This window comes from Dipteris shenzhenensis, chromosome 16 (genome assembly GCF_047967505.1).
Source record: "Dipteris shenzhenensis isolate YYH24624 ecotype China chromosome 16, Dip_SZ_1.0, whole genome shotgun sequence".
Taxonomy (NCBI): domain Eukaryota; kingdom Viridiplantae; phylum Streptophyta; class Polypodiopsida; order Gleicheniales; family Dipteridaceae; genus Dipteris; species Dipteris shenzhenensis.
Window position 1 is genome coordinate 39311442 of NC_141611.1, and position 23755 is coordinate 39335196.

Sequence of the window (23755 nt, forward strand, 5' to 3'; positions counted from 1 at the left end):
AAATGGCTATACTCAAGCAAACAATGACCCTAACCTAATGTGGTGAGACCTAAATAATAGACACAATTGCATAAGCAAGGTGGGTTTCCAATGCCACATCAATTGCCTACTCATAATTAAAAGTTCAATGCTTACCTCAACACTCACCATAGCATGGGAAGTGATCCATCATCCACATCAACATTGCCTTGAATGTGAAGTCTCATGACAAGGGAGGCCTACTTAAGTCATTCACCTCGATACCTCTCTAAAGTATCTCCAACTCATCAATCAAAGGCTCTAGATAAACATCCATGTTTTTGAATTTATGTTTTCCTAAATGTAGAAGGGATAACCTAACATGCCCTTTCATAATTGCCATATAGGATGGGATATTATAATTCACCAATATCACTAGCCATACACTATAAGAGGTGCTTTTGAGACCAAATGGGTTCACACGTATTACTAATAAGGATAAGTACTCTATGAGGAAGATGAGGTGGAATGTACATGGTAGAAGAACTTGTGTGTCCTGAGACAATTTTCTTGGCATTTCAAACTGTAAAAAATAGTGAGCTACTTGTTTCTCATCAAAAGGATGGTCAACAATCAAAGAGGCAAAAGATAGAAGAGAGCAACACTTCAAAAGTTGATGGTGGAGGTTCTTTGAAGGGCAAAGAAACATCTGAAAATTCAGGAGAGGATAGCATTGGTGGCAGTAGTGTTGCAATAAAACAACTTATACACATTGCAAAGCCCCTTGATTCGATGCCCCCTGAATTTTCATTCCGTGCATGGAGAAGTCTAGACAATATGCAAACTGAGTCACTAGAAAAATTAAAGAAAGAAGTAAATATGGAGGGTGGACTTTATATTTAAGAACAATATTACTTTCCATTTGGATCTGACACCGAGTTTTGTATCCTAGTTGATAGGTGTTCAGAAGCACCACCACTATATGCATATTGGACACTTTGTTGGGAGTACATAAAGAGGTTGGTGTGTATTTTAAGAGGAATCCAATGAACCCAGCAACTGTAGCATGTGTCATGCCATTTGTAAATCAGGGTGATGTAATCCAGCCCTAATTAAAGAAGAAAGAAGGGCAATATGACAAGCTAGGTACATACAATTATTGGAATATATGGGCATTGCATTCTATCACAGCTGCAAAGCTGTATATCAAGGGGTCATCTCCACGTTTTCTTGAAACAAAGCACCTATATGCATTCAAAAATTCAAGAATTCTTGTTGATTGCCCTACAGAAAAGTGCAATGAGCTATCATAGATGACAAAAATGGAATGACACGAGGTGATGAAGAATGCCCCTTACCTTGAGCAGATCTAATAATTGAGAAATCAATGGATAGAGAATGGATAGCATTTGGGTCTCCATCAAAAGCACAACAAGGCCTTCCAAAGAACAGTCCATTGTGGCAACTGTGGTAGATAATGGTTGTTCATCTTCTTCGATCTTATTTGAATCCCAATCTAAGATATAGATTTTGCCACAAGGTCACACAACAACACAAAGTAACTATAGATGTGCTTGATACATGCGCAAAATAGCGGGCACGTCTATAGGCATTACTTGAGTAGAGGAACTACAAGCGCATCTAACAACTCATCTATTTGCGCATTTAAATAGCGCATCTATTCGCACATTTAAATTGAGAAAATACGGGCATGTCTAAAATCGCGTTTATCAGCGCATCTATTTGCACATGTATTGACACGTCTATTTGCACATCTAAACTGAGAAAATATTGGCCTATCTAACGTAGCGTTTATCAGCACGTCTATTTGCGCATGTATTTGCGCATTTATATGTGCGTTCACATTGGGAATCAGACGCGTATATAGATGCAAACCAGAGAACACAGAAAGTGAGATTTTGGTGTACATCATTGCTTTCCAAACATTGCCCATGATTACCAAAGCACATAATTTTAACAAAAACATCAATGCTTTTTTGCAAGCCCACATATACAAGAATTAAGTAAGGTGAGGAGAATGAGACAATATGTAAAATAGTTTTGCCAATATCAATGATGGGCTACGGTTCAATCTCATCCTCAATGAGATCAACCCTTGCCAAACTATCTACTTCAAAATCCAAACAAGTGTTTAGATCTACAAATACATTCAACCCACTACTACTTGTGCTACTCATGTGCTCATCGAAATCAGCATCCCCAATGGTAGGCTCGTCCTCATGGGTAATGGCCTCAATATCTGTATCTCCTATCTCATGATCATCCTCCTCTCTCGTATCATGGTCATCATCAAGTCCATGGCCATGATGATCCTCCATATGCTCCATATTAGTAAATATACTATACATCACTTTGGAACATGGCATAATAGGTATGACATGCCACCATCAGGTATTATCCACCATTGGTTGATAGACAACCTAATTCAAACACAAATACAATCATGTTATTTTTCTTGCATTAAATATTTAAAAGCGAGTATTTTTATATGTGTACACAGTACCTGTTCACATTGTTGCGGTAGTACTAGTGTGTCCTTCCTACTTTGCCAAAACTTTATGGAGTCAATAGTTACAAAGCCACTTGCATGGCATTTGATTGTTGCATTAGGCCCTCTTTCCACCACGTCCTTAAACATTTTTACATCCAAAACATACACAAAGAAGAGTGGAAAGTCAAGCTTAATAATATCTTGGATTATGCCACAATAATCATCCATGGCTCCATAGCATTGAACATAGAGCACTACACTAAGAAAAAATCAATTAAATAAGCAATCTAAATTATTGAAAGCTCCTAACTTATGCATAACATTTATATACCGACCTTGCTCATGCATCCCCTAGCATACTCCCATTCTTCCATTGTGATATGCATCCTCTCATCTTTCTCTGCTTTCTCCATTTCATCAAGTAGCCAATCCACATGAATATGGCTCTTAGATACCGAGGGTATGGCACATGAGGTCCGTGGTGTGTATGAAAGAGGGCCCTTTCTTCTTGTCTTCTTGCCTTTGCATCCTTGTATCTTGTCACCCATGTTTTCATCACATCACTATTAAGCATGCAAAAGAGGTTGATACTATTATGCAACTCTATGTCTATTACTTTGTTGCATCCTTTCCCTTGAGGCACAATAGAGGTCATCCTTAGGTCTTCATCATCTCTCCATAGTCGTGGCAGAGAGCTATCCACATCAACAAGAGACTCAGAAATATATACAAGTGACTCTTGTACTAACCAACCCTCGGCCATTCTATCTTCGGGTCTTGCATTTTTGTCTCATGAAGCCCTTCAAGGTCTTCATGAAGCGCTCTAGGAAGAACAACCATTGTGCATATATAGTACCGCATATAGCAATCTCATCCACCAAATGCACTATAAGATGTAGTTGGCTTGTGAGAATAGAACGTGGAAATGTCTCCTCCACTAAACAAACTGCCTCCTTTGAGCTCACATACCTAGAAATGAAAAAGTATAGCATACTAACAATATGCATTCAAACTTGCATGGAGCATTCATACGCATTATATTTTGTATCATGTAAAGTACCTCACAAGCTTGCCCATCTTGTAAATACAATCTTTGACGTCCTTCGATACACTACGTGAAATGCTAGTAGGTAGTATGAACTGAACCCACGAGGAGGTGGTTGATTAGTTCCTTATAATTATTCACTTACAAATTTGAAAGGAATAAGATTTTATGCACATAAAATACTTACTTGGAGCATCTTGTGCCAATCATGAGATTTCAAGCCATATAATTGCTCTACACCTCTTTTCTTACTCTTTGTAAAGGCTCCCTTCAAAGACCTCATGCATCCAGTGGGAGTATTAATTCTAGTAATAGCCGCGCTACACCGTTGCCATCTCTAGCTTTGATAACATCCACGGTGCATGAGGTAAAAGAACATGCCCATGTGGTCTCTCTTGTGGCCAAGCTTCACACATCCTCCCTGTGGTACGTAGATCCTCCCTTATGCTTGCAGAATCTCGTGTCCCATTCAAATGCTCCCAAATGGTAGATGCCACATTCTTGAACATATGCATGGGATCAAGCAGGTGATTGATCTTGAGGTGGGACCGATGTGGTAAACCATAAAAGATGGAGTATCTAAACAAAATAAAGTGTTAGCGAGTAATCTTTATTTCCAGCCAATATACCACACAATAGTTACAAACCCTTACCTGATCATGCCAAGTGGTGGAGGAGTCATGGAACCATCCCAAATTCTCATCCAATCTCCCACGGTGAGTGATTGTGGGAGGACTTCATTCTAAGGGGCAACATATCTAGGATGATCACGTGGAATCAGAAATCAATGGTGATTCTCATAGATGACCTTATTCAATGCGTCTGCCCATGAGGCAACTAGCAAAGGACCACAAACAGGACATGCATGGTAGCTTGATGTAGTGAGACCTGAACAATAGATGCAATTAAGAGTTAAAGGTGGGTTTAGGATGCCACATCGTTTTCCTATTCATAATTAGAAGTGAAATGCTTACCTGAACACTTGCCATAGCCTCAGGAGTCATGCATCGTCCACATTAAGACTCGCCATAGCCTCAGGAGTCATGCATCGTCTCATGACGAGGGAGGCTTGCTCACATTTGTGAAGATAGTGGGAGAGAGGGAAGGAGTCTCACTTGCAGCTTTCTCACATACACAATGGCGGAATACACACAAAGGTGGAGGCTAAAAACAGTTTTCCTCTTCTTAGTTGTGTAAGCCAAAAAGAACTCTAGTACAAAGAAATAGAAGAACCCTATATGTGGGTCTCAAACCAAACTCAACTAACTAAGGTGGCATAATAACTGAGCCACGAACTAGTGTAGATAAGGATAGCTGTCATCCAGCTATTATTCGTGCGTGGTGTACCAACCGCATCTGTAGCTAACAAGTCGGTGACATAAATGCACAACGGTCACCCTGGCATATCGCGAGTGGAGCTCGATATCTCAACACTCCCCCTCGAGCTCAATCCCAATTCCTGCACACCAAGTAGGTCTCTGAACTTGCGCAGCTTCTCTGCGCCCAATGCCTTTGTGAATATGTCAACTACCTGATCCTCTGTGCTGACATAAACTAGATCAATAAGACCTAGCAAAACCTTCTCCCACACATAGTGATAATGCACCTCAATGTGCTTTGTTCTAGCATGATAGACTGGGTTATTTGCCAAGTGTTCTCTTTCTCCTCCCTCCCTCCCTCCCTCCCTCCCTCCCTCCCTCCCCCTCTCTCTCTCTCTCTCTCTCTCTCTCTCTCTCTCTCTCCTCTCTCTTGTTCTTCTCTCTACTCTCTTTATTCCTCGCCCTCTCTCACTCTCTTCCTTCCCCCCCCTCTCTCTCTCTCTCTCTTTGTCTCCCCCCCCTTTCTCTTCTCGCTCTCTCCATCTCTTTGCTCCTGCTCTCTCTTTTCATGTCAGCTCCACAGAGTCCATAGTCTCGCAGTCTGGCATGCTATCAGTTTGACTCGTAATTGTGTCACGGAGCAAATAATAGGAGCCACTCCGTAATATATAAATATATATTTATATTTATATTTATTTATTTATTTATCTATCTATCTCTTAAGGAGAGGTTTGGGGGAGGACGATTTGGAAATTATCCATCCTTAGATTAAAATGGAACATTATGGGCTGTTGGATCGTTGGATTTAGAGAGGACAATTAGGGAATTCTCCATCCTTAGATTAGAATGGAATGTTATGGTCCATTGGATCATTGGGTTTAGAGATTGAATACTTAGATTAGAATGGAACATTCTGCGACATTGCATCGTTGGATTTAGAGATTGAATATTGTACATTAGATCTAAGAATTTGAGATTCAAGAAGTTACGAGTGCATGTGTCCATTCGTAATGGCCAACAGCGGCAATGCTTCAATTCTTTTGCATGGAGGTGATAGAAAATTGTGCAAGCCACCCATGCCAGTGGTTTGGCCAATTAACGCATTCTCTCTAATTAATGAAGTGAAAATGCTTCTAAGGTTTAAGGGAATTGTTCTGCACCCTGAATTTCTATGTGTTTTCTCTACAACACAGTCCATGGAACTGCTTCACGCTGTGGATTTCAGGGTTTTTTGTGTATTGCATAGCCCATGGATTCAATGTATATGTGGGTTCTACGCTGCCGAAGCTTTGCTAGCAATGGAGTATATTTGACCATGATTGGCTTAATGTACAGGGATCAGTTGAAAAACGTATTGGTGGTGAAGGGCGAATATATATAATACTTTTAAGCACCACAAATTCTACCAGTGATGGAATATAATTAAACATGATTGGCATAATGTATGAGGATCAGTCCCAGAACGTATTGGTGGTGGAGGGCAAAAATATAATACGATCAAGCACGACAATTCTATCGAAAGGACAACGTGCATACTATCTTGGGTTGGGATCATGCAGGGGAGGAGAATGCAAATTAGTGGCAATGGGTCGAGGAACACCAAGGGTGCCGACCAGAGTGTTGGAACTATACAAGAAAACCTTTGCGATGCTATATAACGGAAAGCTCATGACAAAACCATTGTTGTAGTGAAGCATTTCCATACCACCATCTATTCCCAACATTAAGGTCAGTTTTGAGCATACATCCATAACTTTGTCTTTGGAACATGATGAAGCTCTTAGCATACTGAAAGCAGAGAGAAGATGCTACTAGTTTATGACAAGTTGGTGAATGGTAGCTCCTTGGGGGGGTCACTCATCATATGTAACCCTATCACGTGAGTTCAACAGAAGGATTTTTTTTATTTCTAAAATTTACAGAAATAAATATACATAAGGGACTATTTAAAATGGTTTTGGAAAAAATTTATAGATTTGTATAGAAAAGGGGTACATTTTATTCATGAAATTTTTTACAGATAAGGGACTTTAAATATAGGCCTTGAATGCACGTGATATAGAGGATTTATACATAGTGACCCCCCCGAGGGTAGCAGCCCCTCCTCTTCTTGCAATCGAAAGTGACTATTCTCATTGATTTCAAACAAATCCTTGTCAATTGTTGATTCTTTTTTACACTTCCAAGCTTCTACGTCCCTTCTTACTAGGTGGACATACTTTGTTATGCAAGGACGTAAATTTCATTGTTGCTCTTGGGCCACCCATGTCCCTTTCAACCTCACACTCCCCATCTTTCCCTTTCCTATTTTGAGAGCCAGCGCACACGAGTAGACAATGCACAATTGGTTCCAAAGGATCATTTTGTTCACGCGCTTCAAATCCTCAACTTGTTTCATGGCTTGGTTGAAATGGAGGTGTGAGTATCTCCAAGGAGCCCTCAATGGAGAGTTTTGATTGGCTCTCCCGCGTGAGTCTGCACTGGTCCCTGAGCCTTGGAACCAAAAGCTAGCTGCCAGCTTGCTATTGGATGCAAAGAAAATGGCACACTCGTGCGAGAAATGGCACCCTCCAAAATTGTCGTGCCAAATTCCACACCAATGGTGCTTCAAGAGTGTCTCTAAATATGTGCAATGCTCCAAAAACCATCACCAAAATCGATTTTGGGCACCGTGTGCACTTCCCCTGAGCCATCTCCCTTTTGCTAACTAATTATTTTACTACTGAAGAGTATTTCCACTTCTTGGCACATGGCTCACAATCCATTTACACCAATAAAATTGACTCTTTTCATAAATGACCTTGGGAGATGCATTTACTTTATATGGCATCTCTATTGTATTCATAGTTGCCTATAAAAAATACTATTCTTTACATCATTTTGATACCTATTCAAGTTTTTATAAATTAGGTTTTTTTATAGGTGTGATAATTTACATTTGAAGCCTAAAGACTACCTATCATGGGAACACTTACATCTTTCTTACATGTACTCAACTTGGAAACAAAAGCTACTTTCAAGCTTTCCTTTAAAGACTAACTCATGCACTTGATTATGGGATGGGTTCAAGAAAGGAAAACCATCAGCTTTCCAAACTCAAAACACACCTTCCATGAGAAAGACCTAGCATTGGAGGCTCATCCTTCATTCAGCTTTTGTATATTAGATACATCCATTATATATTAAAATAATGCAATATAATGTGTTGATAACATGCAATAGCTATGTCTCAAAGCATATTGAATGGCAACACAACACTTGCCAAGGAAGGGAAAGATCTAGCTAGGGTGTAATCCTATGAAAATATAAGAGTAATTAAAGAAGTATATATGCACTATATAAAGTAAAGAAAGCAATATAATTGTAGTATCTAGTAAAGCAAAAGGTAGGACTAGTTATAGAAGTATGCACTATAGTAAAGCAATAGACAGCAATCCTAAAAGACTATTTTGTTTAAGAGATCTATTATTCCTTGTGTTCTAATATTTGATGAGGGTGAAAGAAAATATAAATGCTTCAAGCCTTCTTCTAATCCTCATCTTCCAAGGCAAATGGGTTGCAACTCTCAACTATCTAGTATGCAGCTTTAGCAAAAGGACGTATGAGCCCATGACAACTTCTCTTTATGACGTTCTAATATGCATGCTACTATAAGTTTGCCTAATTTGATAGCTTCTTTGAAAATCTCTAGCCTTTAACACCTATTTCATTAATTTTGGACTTTTTTTGTTGTTTTTGGATGAAGCCCAAAAATCCTTCCCAAATGAAAACTTTACTTTGTGAAAATATCCTTCCCAAATCAAAATTTTACTTTCTGAAAATATTCTTCCCAAATCAAAAGTTCACTTTGTGGCACTATCATATTCACATAAAAATATTGTTTTTTCAATCTATACTTTTGCACCAACATGCAAGAATTTGAAATAATCCTATATTAGAAATTCTAGCTATATCTAAGTTATTTGTTAATTTACTTATTTTTAATATTTTTCCTTGACGTTTTTCCTTGACATGATAAATTTATATATCCATGAAAGGAGACTTAAATATTTCATGAAAATAACATTGTCACTTGCAATATGTACAAAATTTTTAAAACTTTTAATAAATAGAAAAAAGACATGATGCCATAAGACCCAAGTTTTGTATTGAACCAAAGAGGTATAATAGCATTTATAGCTATTATTATATGATTACATTGAGAGACATTGCTCTCAGCTAGAGTCTTTATATCCAAAATGATATAGATTGAACATATGTTTACAATTTAAATTGTTGCTCTTAAAGAGCCTTAATTCTTGGCATCTGCATAATTTGACTCCCCATTGTCTTTTTGCTCAATGTCATGACAGTCCCTTGCCAAGTGCCATCTGCATAATTTGACTCCCACTTGTCTTGCCAAGCCTTGCCCCTTGGGTGCATTGACTCCCCATTGTCTTATTGCTCAATGTGATAGTCCCTTGCCAGGTGCCATCTGCATTAACTCCCTATTGTCTTGCCAAGCTATGACCCTTGGGTGACATCCAGTTCAAAATACAGGTGCCATCTGCATGAACTCCCACTTGTCTTGCCAAGCCTTGCCCCTTGGGTGCATTGACTCCCCATTGTCTTATTGCTCAATGTGATAGTCCCTTGCCAGGTGCCATCTGCATTAACTCCCTATTGTCTTGGCAAGCCTTGACCATTGGGTGACATCCAGTGCATATTTTGACTCTCATTTGACATAGGAGGTGATGACTCTGATTATAATTGTCTTGAACTGGCTTCTTGCCTAGTACCCAAATAAAATCCTTCAATGGACTTCAATACAAAGCTTTAATCATGGACATTCTTCATTTGCACTATCTCCCTCTACTTTCTCCATGGCGAGCATCCTTAAAAATTCATGAATATGCAAAATAGTTTGCTGTGGTATTTTTATTTTTCCTTCTACCTCACATCCCATGTGCTTCTTTGATTTCTTTGCCCTTGAATGCCAAGACACTATGATTGTCTCTGTCAAAACTTGAGAGACCTCTTCATCATTTGGGACCCACTCCTTCATTATACAATTACTATACAATGTGTTGTTATCCATATTCTCCTTCATGCCCTTTGGCTCATACCATACTGCTATAAATATTGTAGCTCTCCCTTGGTCATCTCTTTGCACATCAACTACTTTTGCAACCCAAAACTTCACATTCTCATATTCATCATCCGATGGCCGAACCACAACAAAACAAATGACCTCTATATCTACTTGTGGCATAAACTCTCTCTTCTTCAGTCCACAATATGGACGTGGCAGTGAACATTTGGCCAAAACATATTGCATTCTTCCTTGACATCATTTGAGCCTCGCATTCTCTCAAGGTCCTTTATTAAATTTCGTGTCTTATTAATTATAGTGGTAGTGTGTTCTCTCCAAGTAGGCTTCGAATCAGGATATCTCCGGAGCATTTCCTCTTTGTATGTAATAAATGCTTTTAATCCTTCTATTTCACAGTTAGACCTCTCATTGAATTCTTGTATAGGAGCCCATGTTGGATACCTTTCCTTGTTGGGAATTGAAGTTAAGAGACTGTAAGGTTCTTCAGGTTCCCATTTTGTATCATGAGAATACTATTGCCATTGCATTACGGGTTTTTCATCTTTTTGAAAAAAACGAAAGTAGTGTGGATTGGTATGACCTATCAATGCATCACCACCCGTTTGTATGAAAGGTAGAATGAAGCTCTTCCAATCATACATTCTTTCGAGCCTCTCACATACTATACTTTCCTTACGACCACCAACTTGCCTACCACATCTTCTTACCAAGTCATCTATTGTCTCCACATCCTTGCATTTAAGCTCCCTTGAGACTATGCTAAAAACCTGATCGATATCCTCATGTGTATGCCCAACATACAAAAATCCACATTCGACCTCATTGAAGATTCGATGAGCAACTAGCATGGAGCAGAATGCAAACATGAGTACATTCTTATTTTCTCGCCAGCAATTATCAACTTGTATTCTCAAAGTCAGTGGTAGGTGACCTTTTTCTGCATGTACATTGCGAATTGCCTTCATAATAGATGTTACAACTTGATTGCTATCATGTAGATGCAAGGAATCAATCCATATATCTGCAAAGAACTTAATTCCATGCACTAACGCTCCACATAGATGTGTCTTTAGAAAGTGATTTCCTTGTAATTTAGGTGGAGTGGCAACAAAACGAGGCAATGTTGTTGTATTATGATCCATGCCATCTACAATAAGGCACATGTAGTCATCGGGATGCGAAATAGCTTGCTCCTTCCAAAATGCATATTTTTGTCTAGAATGTCGAATAAGGTCATGATGAGATTTTTGGCTTTTTTTTGTATAATTCCCTTTGATTTGGACATGTTGCACTCTCAATCACTCGCTTTAAATCATCACAGACATTGCACTTTGACATTTTTTGCCTCCTTGGGATTTTAACATATCCAAAGTTCTTCTTCCAAAGAGTATACAAAGTATGAGAAGAAGCTACGGCATCCCCTCTTTGCCTTTGCTTTTCTACAATAGAGTCAAATACTTCGAGCTTTGTCAAGCCCATTGGAAGGTGCATTTCAGTAATCGCATCACCGTTAGGGAGTTTGGTAGATATATGGGGTTGAGGTAAAGCATTTTCATTTATGAAATCTTGCAAAATTGCTGCTGCCCTGACAGTTGAGATTCTTGATTTGACCTTCCTCTATTACCGTGAATGCTAAATTTGTTGTCGCCATTTGCCTTAGTGACTAAATCCCAATATGTCTCATGGGATAATCTAGTAATATTGTGATATGCCTTAGTGCAAATCCTTTTTCCATTTATGAGAGGTTTTACCTTTTGTCTTGAACTTAGCCTTTTATTGCCATTCTGAAGAAAGCAGGAGAGACTTGTGAGAAGGTATTCATTTCTTTCGCTTCCTCTTCTTTGCCACACGTGTCCTCTACATTCCCTAATGTCTGCAAGATCAATGAAGCGCATACATCTCCTTCCTCGTGCATGTTGTTATCTGTATTTATGCACTTCTTCTCCTCACATTTGTTTGTAACCAAGCATCCATGATTGGTTGTTGCATCCTTGGCCATATCACAATCAAAGTTAAATATTGAATAATCCTCTGTTGATCTCATCCTCATTTTTAACATACTCTTAGGACCATTCAATGAATTCAATATTCTACGAGAGTATTGAGAACCTTGAAACTCTTCCACTCCTGAGAGAACATCACTCATTGGGACATCTTGCATGGCTTTCACAAATCCACAAGCTTGATTGACACCAGGTTTGTTAATATGCATGAACTCATCCACACTTGACAAGACATCGCTATTGAAACCTTTGCCCTTCTCATTGTGCAAGAATTCATCCACCCCAGATAAGGCTTCGCTTCTAAAATCATTTTGTTTCTCAGAACCAATGAACTCATCCACTCGAGATAAGATGTCACTTCTATAATTGAGTACATTGAAATCATCCACATTTGAAGTGATAGAGCCTGGCACATGGGCACACATTTTAGGTCCTTTGATATTGTAGTATACCTTTTCTTTATCATTGAAAACCACGTGCCTATTTCTCATGTTTAAAAATTGCATGCTCCATCTCATATTCTTGCCTACCTCATAGTAGGGATCACATAAGGATGTTATGTTATCAACCATACCATCATCAGTGACTTTTAGAATCCTCATCTGTGCAATGACCATTGCTCCACTTGTTCAAATCCCAATACTTCACCTTCTGCTACAGTCTTATTTGCAAATGATCTCATTTGTAAAATGTCCCCTATAGTAAAATCCAAGGTGGTGCACTTTGTATTCTTGATAATGTTTGTTGCATAAGTCTCATCTTTGTCCCATGCTATAAATGATTTGTTGGATGTATTGTAGGGCATAACATCTCCAAGTGTTTCCATATCTCCACATTTATACTTTAGCCCAACATGTGTGCTAAGAATCTTTGATACAGTAACTGCCACCTTACCTTCGCCAAGTCTTCGAAAGTGGCAAACTAAATTGGGATCACTATCATGGATTGTAGCAAATGCAACTACTTCTCTTTTGCTACACAAAATCACATCCATCCCTAGAACAAAATCTATAGCCATCTCCTTTGTGAGAGTCCTTCGCAAGCAATTACAGTAGCAACAATTACATAAATATTAGTCTCTTTTTAATAACCTACTCATTTATTATAATTTTTAATTAGTACCTAATTTATTGGTGGGAGAAGATTTCCGATCAAGTACTCATCAGATGGACATGCCAAGTTATCCTTTGCATGGTCGATCGAGCATTAAATACTATTTTTGCTTTAGTGTCATGCACATCCGTAAAAAAACACACTACTAGGTATGTTATCCGATCAAGCACTTATGGCATGGGCATGCCACTTTGCATGTAAGTCAATTCCACCTAGTTGAAGGTGTGTGCAAAGTATTGTGCCCATCAAATATACTTTGCATTGTCGATCAAGCATAAAACACCGTTTTTGCCTTAGTGTCATGCACAACCATGAAAAAACGCGGTCCTAGGTGTGTTATTCAAACAAGTACTTATCGGATGGGGGCTCCACTTTGCATGCAAGTCCATTTCAATTATGTTGAGGTGCGTGCAAAGTATTGTCACCATCGGATATGCTTTGCATGGTCGATCATGCATTATACACCGTTCTTTCCCTAGTGATATGCACATCCACAAAAAACACGCCCTTAGGTGTGTTATCTGACTAAGTACTTATCGGATGGGTGTGCCTCTTTGAGAACATTTCCATACCACCTAGTTTGCCGTGTAGGAAAAGTTTTGTGCCCATCGAATATCCTTTGCATGGTCGATCGAGCATTAAATACTATTTTTGCTCTAGCGTCATGCACATCCATAAAAAAACACGCTGCTAGGTATGTTATCCAATCAAGCACTTATGGGATGGGTGTGCCACTTGCATGTAAGTCAATTCAACATAGTTGAAGGTGTGTGCAAAGTATTGTGCCCATCGGATATGCTTTGCATTGTCGATCAAGCATAAAACACCGTTTTTGGCTTAGTGTCATGCACAACCATGAAAAAACACGGTCCTAAGTGTGTTAATTAAACAAGTACTTATCGGATGGGGGCTCCACTTTGCACGGAAGTCTATTTCAACTAGGTTGAGATGCATGCAAAGTATTGTCACCATCGGATATGCTCTGCATGGTCGATTACGCATTATACAACGTTTTTCCCATAGTGATGTGCACATCCGCAAAAAAACACACCCTTAGGTATGTTATCTGACCAAGTACTTATCGGATGGGTGTGCCTCTTTGAGAACATTTCAATACCACCTAGGTTAAGGTGTAGGAAAAGTATTGTGTCCATCAGATATGCTTTGCATGGTCGATCGAGCATTAAATACCATTTTTGTCTTAATGTCAAGCACATCCGTAAAAAAACACGCTGCTAGGTGTGTTATCCGATCAAGTACTTATGAGATGGGAATGGCACTTTGTATGTAAGTCAATTCCACCTAGTTGAAGGTTTGTGCAAGGTAATGTGCCCATCGGATATGCTTTGCATTGTCGATCAAGCATAAACACCGTTTTTGGCTTAGTGTCATGCACAACCATGAAAAAACACGGTCCTAAGTGTGTTAATCAAACAAGTACTTATCGGATGGGGGCTCCACTTTGCACGCAAGTCTGTTTCAACTAGGTTGAGATGCATGCAAAGTATTGTCACCATCGGATATGCTCTGCAAGGTCGATTACGCATTATACAACGTTTTTCCCGTAGTGATGTGCACATCCGCAAAAAAACACGCCCTTAGGTATGTTATCTTACCAAGTACTTATCGGATGGGTGTGCCTCTTTGAGAACATTTCAATACCACCTAGGTTAAGGTGTAGGAAAAGTATTGTGTCCATCAGATATGCTTTGCAAGGTCGATCGAGCATTAAATACCATTTTTGCCTTAATGTCATGCACATCCGTACAAAACACGCTGCTAGGTGTGTTATCCAATCAAGTATTTATGCGATGGGAATGCCACTTTGTATGTAAGTCAATTCCACCTAGTTGAAGGTGTGTGCAAGGTATTGCGCCCATCGGATATGCTTTGCATTGTCGATCAAGCATAAAACACCATTTTTGCCTTAGTGTCATGCACAACCATATAAAAACACGGCTGTAGGTGTGTTATTCAAACAAGTACTTATCAGATGGGGGCTCCACTTTGCACGGAAGTCCGTTTCAACTACATTGAGGTGCGCGCAAAGTATTGTCACCATCGGATATGCTTTGCATGGTCGATCACGCATTATACACCAATTTTTCCATAGTGATATGCACATCCGCAAAAAAACACGGCCGTAGGTGTGTTATTCAAGTAAGTACTTATCGGATGGGGGCTCCACTTTGCAGGAAAGTCTGTTTCAACTACCTTGAGGTGCATGCAAAGTATTGTCTCCATCAAATATGCTTTGCATTGTCGATCATGCATTATACACCATTTTTTCCTAGTGATATGTACATCCGCAAAAAAACACACCCTTAGGTGTGTTATCTGACCAAGTACTTATCGGATGGGTGTGCCTCTTTCAAAAAATTCCAATACCACCTAGGTTGATGTGTACAAAAAGTGTTGTGCCCATCGGATATACTTTGCATGGTCGATCGAGCATTAAATACTATTTTTACTCTAGTGTCATGCACATCCGTAAAAAAACACGATGCTAGGTATGTTATCTGATCAACCACTTATGGGCTAGGAGTGCCACTTTGCATGTAATTCAATTCCACCTAGTTGAAGGTGTGTGCAAAGTATTGTGCCCATCAGATATGGTTTGCATTGTCAATCAAGCATAAAACAACGTTTTTGCCTTTGTGTCATGCACAACCATGAAAAAACACGGTCCTAGGTGTGTTAATCAAACAAGTACTTATCAGATGAGGGCTCCACTTTGCATGCAAGTCCGTTTCAACTACATTGAGGTGCGTGCAAAGTATTGTCACCATCGGAAATGATTTGCATGGTCGATCATGCATTATACACCATTTTTTCCCTAGTGATATACACATCCACAAAAAAACATGCCCTTACATGTGTTATCTGACCTTGAGTACTTATCGGATGGGTGTCCCTTTTTGAGAACATATCAATACCACCGATTTTGCAGTGTAGGAAAAGTGTTGTGCCCATCGGATATCCTTTGCATGGTCGATCGAGCATTAAATACTATTTTTGCTCTAGTGTCATGCACATCCGTAAAAAAACACGCTGCTAGGTATGTTATCCGATCAAGCACTTATGGGATGGGTGTGCCACTTTTCATGTAAGTCAATTCCACCTAGTTGAAGGTGTGTGCAAAGTATTGTGCCCATCTTATATGCTTTGCATTATCGATCAAGCATAAAACACCTTTTTTGGCTTAGTGTCATGCACAACCATGAAAAAACACGGTCCTAAGTATGTTAATCAAACAAGTACTTATCGGATGGGGGATCCAGTTTGCAGGCAAGTCTGTTTCAACTAGGTTGAGATGTGTGCAAAGTATTTTCACCATCGGATATGCTCGGAATGGTCGATTACGCATTATACAACGTTTTTCCCATAGTGATATGCACATCTGCAAAAAAACATGCCCTTAGGCATGTTATCTGACTAAGTACTTATCGGATGGGTGTGCCTCTTTGAGAACATTTCAATACCACCTAGGTTAAGGCATAGCAAAAGTATTGTGCCCATCGGATATGCTTTGCATGGTCGATCGAGCATTAAATACCATTTTTGCCTTAGTGTCATGCACATTCGTAAAAAAACACACTGCTAGGTGTGTCATCCGATCAAGTACTTATGCGATGGGAATGCCACTTTGCATGTAAGTCAATTCCACCTAGCTGAAGGTGTGTGCGAGGTATTGTGCCCATCGGATATGCTTTGCATTGTCGATCAAGCATAAAACACCGTTTTTGCCTTAGTGTCATGCACAACCATATAAAAACATGGCCGTGGGTGTGTTATTCAAACAAGTACTTATTGGATGGGGGATCCACTTTGCAGACAAGTCTGTTTCAACTACGTTGATGTGCATGCAAAGTATTGTCACCATCGGATATGCTTTGCATCGTCGATCATGCATTATACACCATTTTTTCCCTAGTGATATGCACATCCCCAAAAAAACACGCCCTTAGGTGTGGTATCCAGGGATGTCTTTATCGAAGCTATTCTTATATATTAATGTAAATTCTTGGCGAAAGTTTATTGAGCTAATTTTTTAGTTTCACAATGTTGATAGAATATATTACAATTTTATATATTTTCTTTTGAATTTTGAAGAAAAAGTTGTAAATCTTGGCGAAACTTTAAATTTTTTCACATAAAAGTTTCAAAACTTGGCGAATGTTTCAAACCTTTATTTTTATTAAGGCATACAAACTTTCGACATCAATATAAAATTTTCACTTCTTAACGAAACTAACAAGAAAAAATCATCCATGGTGGTATCTGACCAAGTACTTATCGAATGGGTGTGCCTCTTTGAGAACATTCCAATATTACATAGGTTGAGGCATACGAAAAGTGTTGTGCCCATCGGATATACTTTGCATGGTCGATCGAGCATTAAATACTATTTTTGCTCTAGTGTCATGCACATCCCTAAAAAAACACGCTGCTAGGTATGTTATCTCGTCAAGCACTTATGGGATGGGCATGCCACTTTGCATGTAAGTCAATTCCTCCTAGTTGAAGGTGTATGCAAGGTATTGTGCCCATCGGATATGCTTTGCATTGTCGATCAAGCATAAAACAACGTTTTTGCCTTAGTGTCATGCACAACCATGAAAAAACATGGTCCTAGGTGTGTTAATCAAACAAGTACTTATCTGATGGGGGCTCCACTTTGCATGCAAGTCCAATTCAACTACATTGAGGTGCGTGCAAAGTATTGTCACCATCGGATATGATTTGCATGGTCGATCATGCATTATACACCGTTTTTTCCCTAGTGATATACACATCCGCAAAAAAACATGCCCTTACGTGTGTTATCTGACCTTGAGTACTTATCGGATGGGTGTGCCTCTTTGAGAACATTTCCATACCACCTAGTTTTTGGTGTAAGAAAAGTTTTGTGCCCATCGAATATCCTTTGCATGGTCGATCGAGCATTAAATACTATTTTTGCTCTAGTGTCATGCACATCCGTAAAAAAACATGCTACTAGGTATGTTATCAGATCAAACACTTATGGGATGGGTGTGCCACTTGCATGTACGTCAATTCAACATAGTTGAAGGTGTGTGCAAAGTATTGTGCCCATCGGATATGCTTTGCATTGTCGATCAAGCATAAAACACCGTTTTTGGCTTAGTGTCATGCACAACCATGAAAAAACACGGTCCCAAGTGTGTTAATCAAACAAGTACTTATCGGATGGGGGCTCTAGTTTGCACGCAAGTCCGTTTTAACTAGGTTGAGATGCATGCAAAGTATTGTCACCATTGGTTATGCTCTGCATGGTCGATTACACATTATAGAATGTTTTTCCCGTAGTGATGCACATCCACAAAAAAACATTCCCTTAGGTATGTTATCTGACCAGGTACTTATCGGATGGGTGTACCTCTTTGAGAACATTTCAATAACACCTAGTTTAAGGTATAGGAAAATTATTGTGCCCATCGGATATGCTTTGCATGGTCGATTGAGCATTAAATACCATTTTTGCCTTAGTGTCATGCACATCCGTAAAAAAACACACTGCTAGGTGTGTTATCCGATCAAGTACTTATGCGATGGGAATGCCACTTTGCATGTAAGTCAATTCCACCTATTTGAAGGTGTGTGCAAGGTATTGTGCCCATCGGATATGCTTTGCATTATGGATCAAGCATAAAACACCGTTTTTGGCTTAGTGTCATGCACAACCATGAAAAAACACGGCCGTAGGTGTGTTATTCAAACAAGTACTTATCAGATGGGGGCTCCACTTTGCACGCAAGTCCATTTCAAATATGTTGAGGTGCGTGCAAAGTATTGTCACCATCGGATATGCTTTGCATGGTCGATCATGCATTATACACCATTTTTTCCCTAGTGATATGCACATTTGCAAAAAAACACGCCCTTAGGTGTGTTATCTGACCAAGTACTTATCGGATGTGTGTGCCTCTTTGAGAAAATTTCAATACCACCTAGGTTTCAGTGTAGGAAAAGTGTTGTGCCCATCGGATATCCTTTGCATGGTCGATCGAGCATTAAATACTATTTTTTCTCTAGTGTCATGCACATTCGTAAAAAAACATGTTGCTAGGTATATTATCCGATCAAGCACTTATGGGATGGACGTGCCACTTTGCATGTAAGTCAATTCCACCTAGTTGAAGGTGTGTGCAAAGTATTGTGCCCATCGGATATGTTTTGCATGAAACACCGTTTTTGTCTTAGTGTCAAGCACATTTGTAAAAAAACACGGTCCTAGGTGTGTTATCGGATCAAGTACTTATCTAACCGACATGCCACTTTTCATGCAACTCAATAACACCTAGGTTGAGGTGGGTGCAAAGTATTGTGCTCATCGGATGTACTTTGCATGATATATCATGTATTAAACTCCGTTTATGCCTCAATGTCATGCACAACCATTAAAAAACACACTTTTAGGTGTGTTATCTGACCAACTACTTATCAGATGGGTGTACCACTTTGCATGCAATGCAATACCACAATTGTTGAGACTCATGCAAAGTTTTGTGCCCATCGGATATGCTTTGCATTGTCGAACAAGCATTAAACACTGTTTTGGCCTTAGTGTCATGCACAACCATCAAAAAATGCGGTCCTAGATGTGTTATTTGACTAAGTACTTATGGGATGGGCATTTGCATGTAAGTCAATAATAACTATGTTGAGATGTGTGAAAATTATTGTGATGATCGGATATGCGTTGCATTGTCGATTAAGCATAAAACAACGTTTTTGCCTTAGTGTCATGGACAACAACCAATAAAAAACATGGTCCTAGGTGTGATATTCTAAAAAGTACTTGTCAGATGGGGGAGCCACTTTGCAAGAAAGTCAATTTCAACTAGGTTGATGTGCGTGCAAATTATTATGTCTATCGGTTATGCTTTGCATGGGGGATCACACATTATACACCGTTTTCCCCCTAGTGTTATGCACATCCGTCAAAGAACGCACTCTTAATAGGTATATCATCATACCAAGTACTTATTGAATGGGCGTTCCACTTTGCATGGAATACCATACCACCTCTTTTGAGGCACGTGCAAAGTATTGTGCCCATCGGATATGCTTTACATGGTAGATTGAGTATTAAATACCGTTTTTGGCCTTAGTGTCATGTAAACCGTCAAAAAACACGATCCTAGGTGTATTTTTCAAACAAGTACTTATCAGATGGGGATGCCACTTGGCACACAAGTCAATATTGCCTAGGTTGAGGAACGTGCAAAGTCTTGTGTCCATTGGATATGCTTTGCATAGTCGATCACACATTATACACCATTTTGTTCCTAGTGATGCACAATCATCATAAAATACGTTTGGAGGTGTGTTATCCGAACAAGTACTTATAGGATGGGTGCACCACTTTGTATGCAAGTCAATACAACCTAGGTTGAGGCATGTACAAAGTTTTGTGCCCATAGGAGAAATGTAGATGTGATAATATTAGAAAATTCTCGGTATGTGTATATGTGTGTGTGTGTGACAAACAATTTTGATACAACAAAGTAAACACTTAGTGCACAAATTATGCACTTCATACCTTAAGTAAATAAGCTTGTTGATGAGGATAAATATGCCCTTGAATAAAGGCACAATTGTTGTATGACCACAATAGCCACCTATGATTTTGCCCACATGTAAGTTTGTAAATAGTGTAAAAAATCATATAATAATATATTAATAGTATGCAAATGTGTATAGCAAGTGAGTAATGGGAAGTGGAAGTGGGAGTGAGGAGGGAGGAGTGGAATGGGAGAGGGAAGTAATAGGGGTGTATGATAATAAGTATAAAAAATAGTATAATAATATATTAATAGTTTTCAAAAGGCAAGTGAGTAATGGGAAGTGGAAGTGAGAGTGGGGAGGGGAGAATGGAACAGGAGAGGGGAAGGTAATAGGGGAGTAGGATAATAAGGGAGTGAAATGAGTGAGGGGAGTTAATAGGGGATGAAAAAGAGGAGGGTGAGATGGGGAAATATGGGATTTTGGGAAATGGGATGAGTATGGGACATGGTGGAAATGTGGGATGGGAGTGGTGGCAATGGGGGAGGAAGAAGAAATGGATGGGGGGAGGGCTAATGGAAGATTGGGATGAGGGATGGGGGTCCAATGGGAGAGGGGGAGTAATGGGAGCCAATGGGAGAGGGACAAAATGAAAAGCCAATAGGAGAGAGGGGAGGAATGGAAAGCCAATAGGAGAGGAGGAGGAAAACCTAATTTTTCTTATATATAGTCTTCCTTCTTCATTCATTCTCCCCTCATTTCATTCATTGAAGCAAGAAAGCAAGGATGAGCAAGAAAGCAAGGAAGGAAGAGCAAGAAAGCAAGAAAGAGAAAACTTACAAACTTTTTCCAGGTACTGCAAATTTTTTTCATTAATTCTTTATCTATATTTTTTTTAAAAAATTTGAAGAGAGAAATAAATAAAGAGAGAGAGGAACTAGAGAGAGAGAGAGGTTCCTGGCGGCCGCCAGGACGGGAGAGGAAGGAGGGGATGGAGGGGGGGAGGGGAGGGAGGGGCGGGTGGCGGGGTCGAGGGAGGGAGGGGGGGTTTCTAGCAGCCACAGCCGCCAGGACCCCAAGGAGGGGAGGGGAGGGGGGGAGGGGGGGCGGGGGTTCTGGCGACCGCAGTGGCGGCCGCAAGGAGTGGATGGAGGGAGGGGAGGGGAGGGAGGGGCAGGGGGGATATCTGGTGGCCACGGTGGCAGCCGCAAGGAGGAGATGGAGGGGGGGAGGGGAGGGAGGGGTGGTGGGGATGGAGGGATGGAGGGGGGGGGGAGGGGAGGGAGGGGGTGGGGGGTTCTAGCGGCCGCGACCGCCAGAACCCCAAGGAGGGGGGGAGGGGAGGGGGGGAGGGGAGCCGAATGGAGGGGGGGAGGGGAGGGAGGGGTAGGGGCGGGGTCGAGGGAGCGAGGGAGGGGGGGTTCTAGTGGCCATGGCCGCTAGGACCCCAAGGAGGGGAGGGAGGGGGCGAGGCGAGGGAGGGGTAGGGGCGGGGTCAAGGGAGGGAGGGGGAGTTCTAGCGACCGTCGCCGCCAGGACCCTCCCAGGAGAAGGAGGGGATGGAGGGGGGGGGGAGGGGAGGGAGGGGCAGGGGGGATGGAGGGGGATGGAGGGAGGGGAGGGGAGGGAGGGGGGGAGGTTTTGGCGGCCGCGGCCGCCAAGACCCTCCCAGGGGAAGGAGGGGATGGAGGGGGGGATGGAGGGGATGAGGTTTCTGGCGGCCGCGGCCGCTAGGACCCTCCCAAGGGGAGGAGGGGATGGAGGGAGGGGGCGAGAGGGAGGGGTGGGGGGGATGGAGTGGGGGGGTTCTGGCGGTCGCGGCCGCCAAGACCCTCCCGAGGTGGAGGGAGGGGAGGGAGGGGGTGGGCGGGTTCTAGCGGCCACAGTCGCCAAGACCCCAAGGAGGGGGGGGAGGGGAGTCGGGTCGAGGGAGGGAGGGGGCGGTTTTGGCAACTGCGACTGCAGGGAGGGAGGGGGGGTTTCTGGCGACCGCGACCGCCAAGACCCTCCCAGGGGAAGGAGGGGATGCAGGGGGGTGAGAGGGAGGGGCGTATGGGGGTTAAGGGTCACTGTGCCTTTACCCCGGTTACGTACAATACTCAAACACATATAAAAATGAATGAAAAAGAAGATTAGGGTGGTTCTGCACCCACCAAACTTGTGTGGCTCTCTGTCTCTCTCTCTCCTTCTTCCGTTCTTGCTTCCGTTGAGAGCACTCTCAACTGGTATCAGAGCCCAGGTGATCTAGCTGAGCGTGCATGAATGCTTGAAGCTCAGCAGCTCTGTGGGAGGAAGGAGAAGCTCTGTGGGAAGCTTTGTGGGCGACTTTACTTGCATCCGAGTGTGCAGAGACCTTGGAGGAAGCTTTGGAAAAGTCACTTTGGCTTCGCGAAGTGGTTTTGAGAGCCTTTTAAGAGTTTTCAACTCGGGGGGGTCACTATGTATAAACCCTCTATATCACGTGCGTTCAAGGCCTATATTTAAAGTCCCTTATTTGTAAAAAATTTCATTAATAAAATGTACCCCTTTTCTATACAAATCTATAAATTTTTTCCAAAACTATTTTAAATAGTCCCTTATGTATATTTATTTCTGTAAATTTTAGATATTAAAAAAATCCTTTTGTTGAACTCACGTGATAGGGTTACATATGATGAGTGACCCCCCCGAGGTTTTCAAAGAAAAAGTCGTTTTTTGAGCTTTTCCCTGTTCTGTTCGATGACAGAGACTCCGTATTGACTTGTAGAGGCAACTATTGCTTGCTTTTGGTGTCCACATTACTTTAGGAGCCTGGAAACACCTTCATTCTTGAATCTGGGATCATTTCATTGGATTTCTGACTCACTGTGTCAGTTTCTGCGTTTTTTGCCCGGGTGTTGGAACTCAAGTTTGGAGCAACCATTTGCATATCTATCAGTTCCTGTAGACTCAGGAGATCCTAAAACCTCTATGTTACTCATCATTCACACTCCAGTGGAGTTTACAAATAGCTCTGTTTCCAAAAACGTTTTTCAGTCCGTGTGTTGGACCCAGTGATTGAGACCACGGTTTCCAAAACCATCTGTCCCATTGCGTTCCAGACGCCCAAAAATCCCTACCTATTAGTTCTTGCATGATTCGGTGGAGGATTTTGAGAGTTATAGATCTCTGTGTAATCAATTTCGTCTCTCTATTATGCATTTT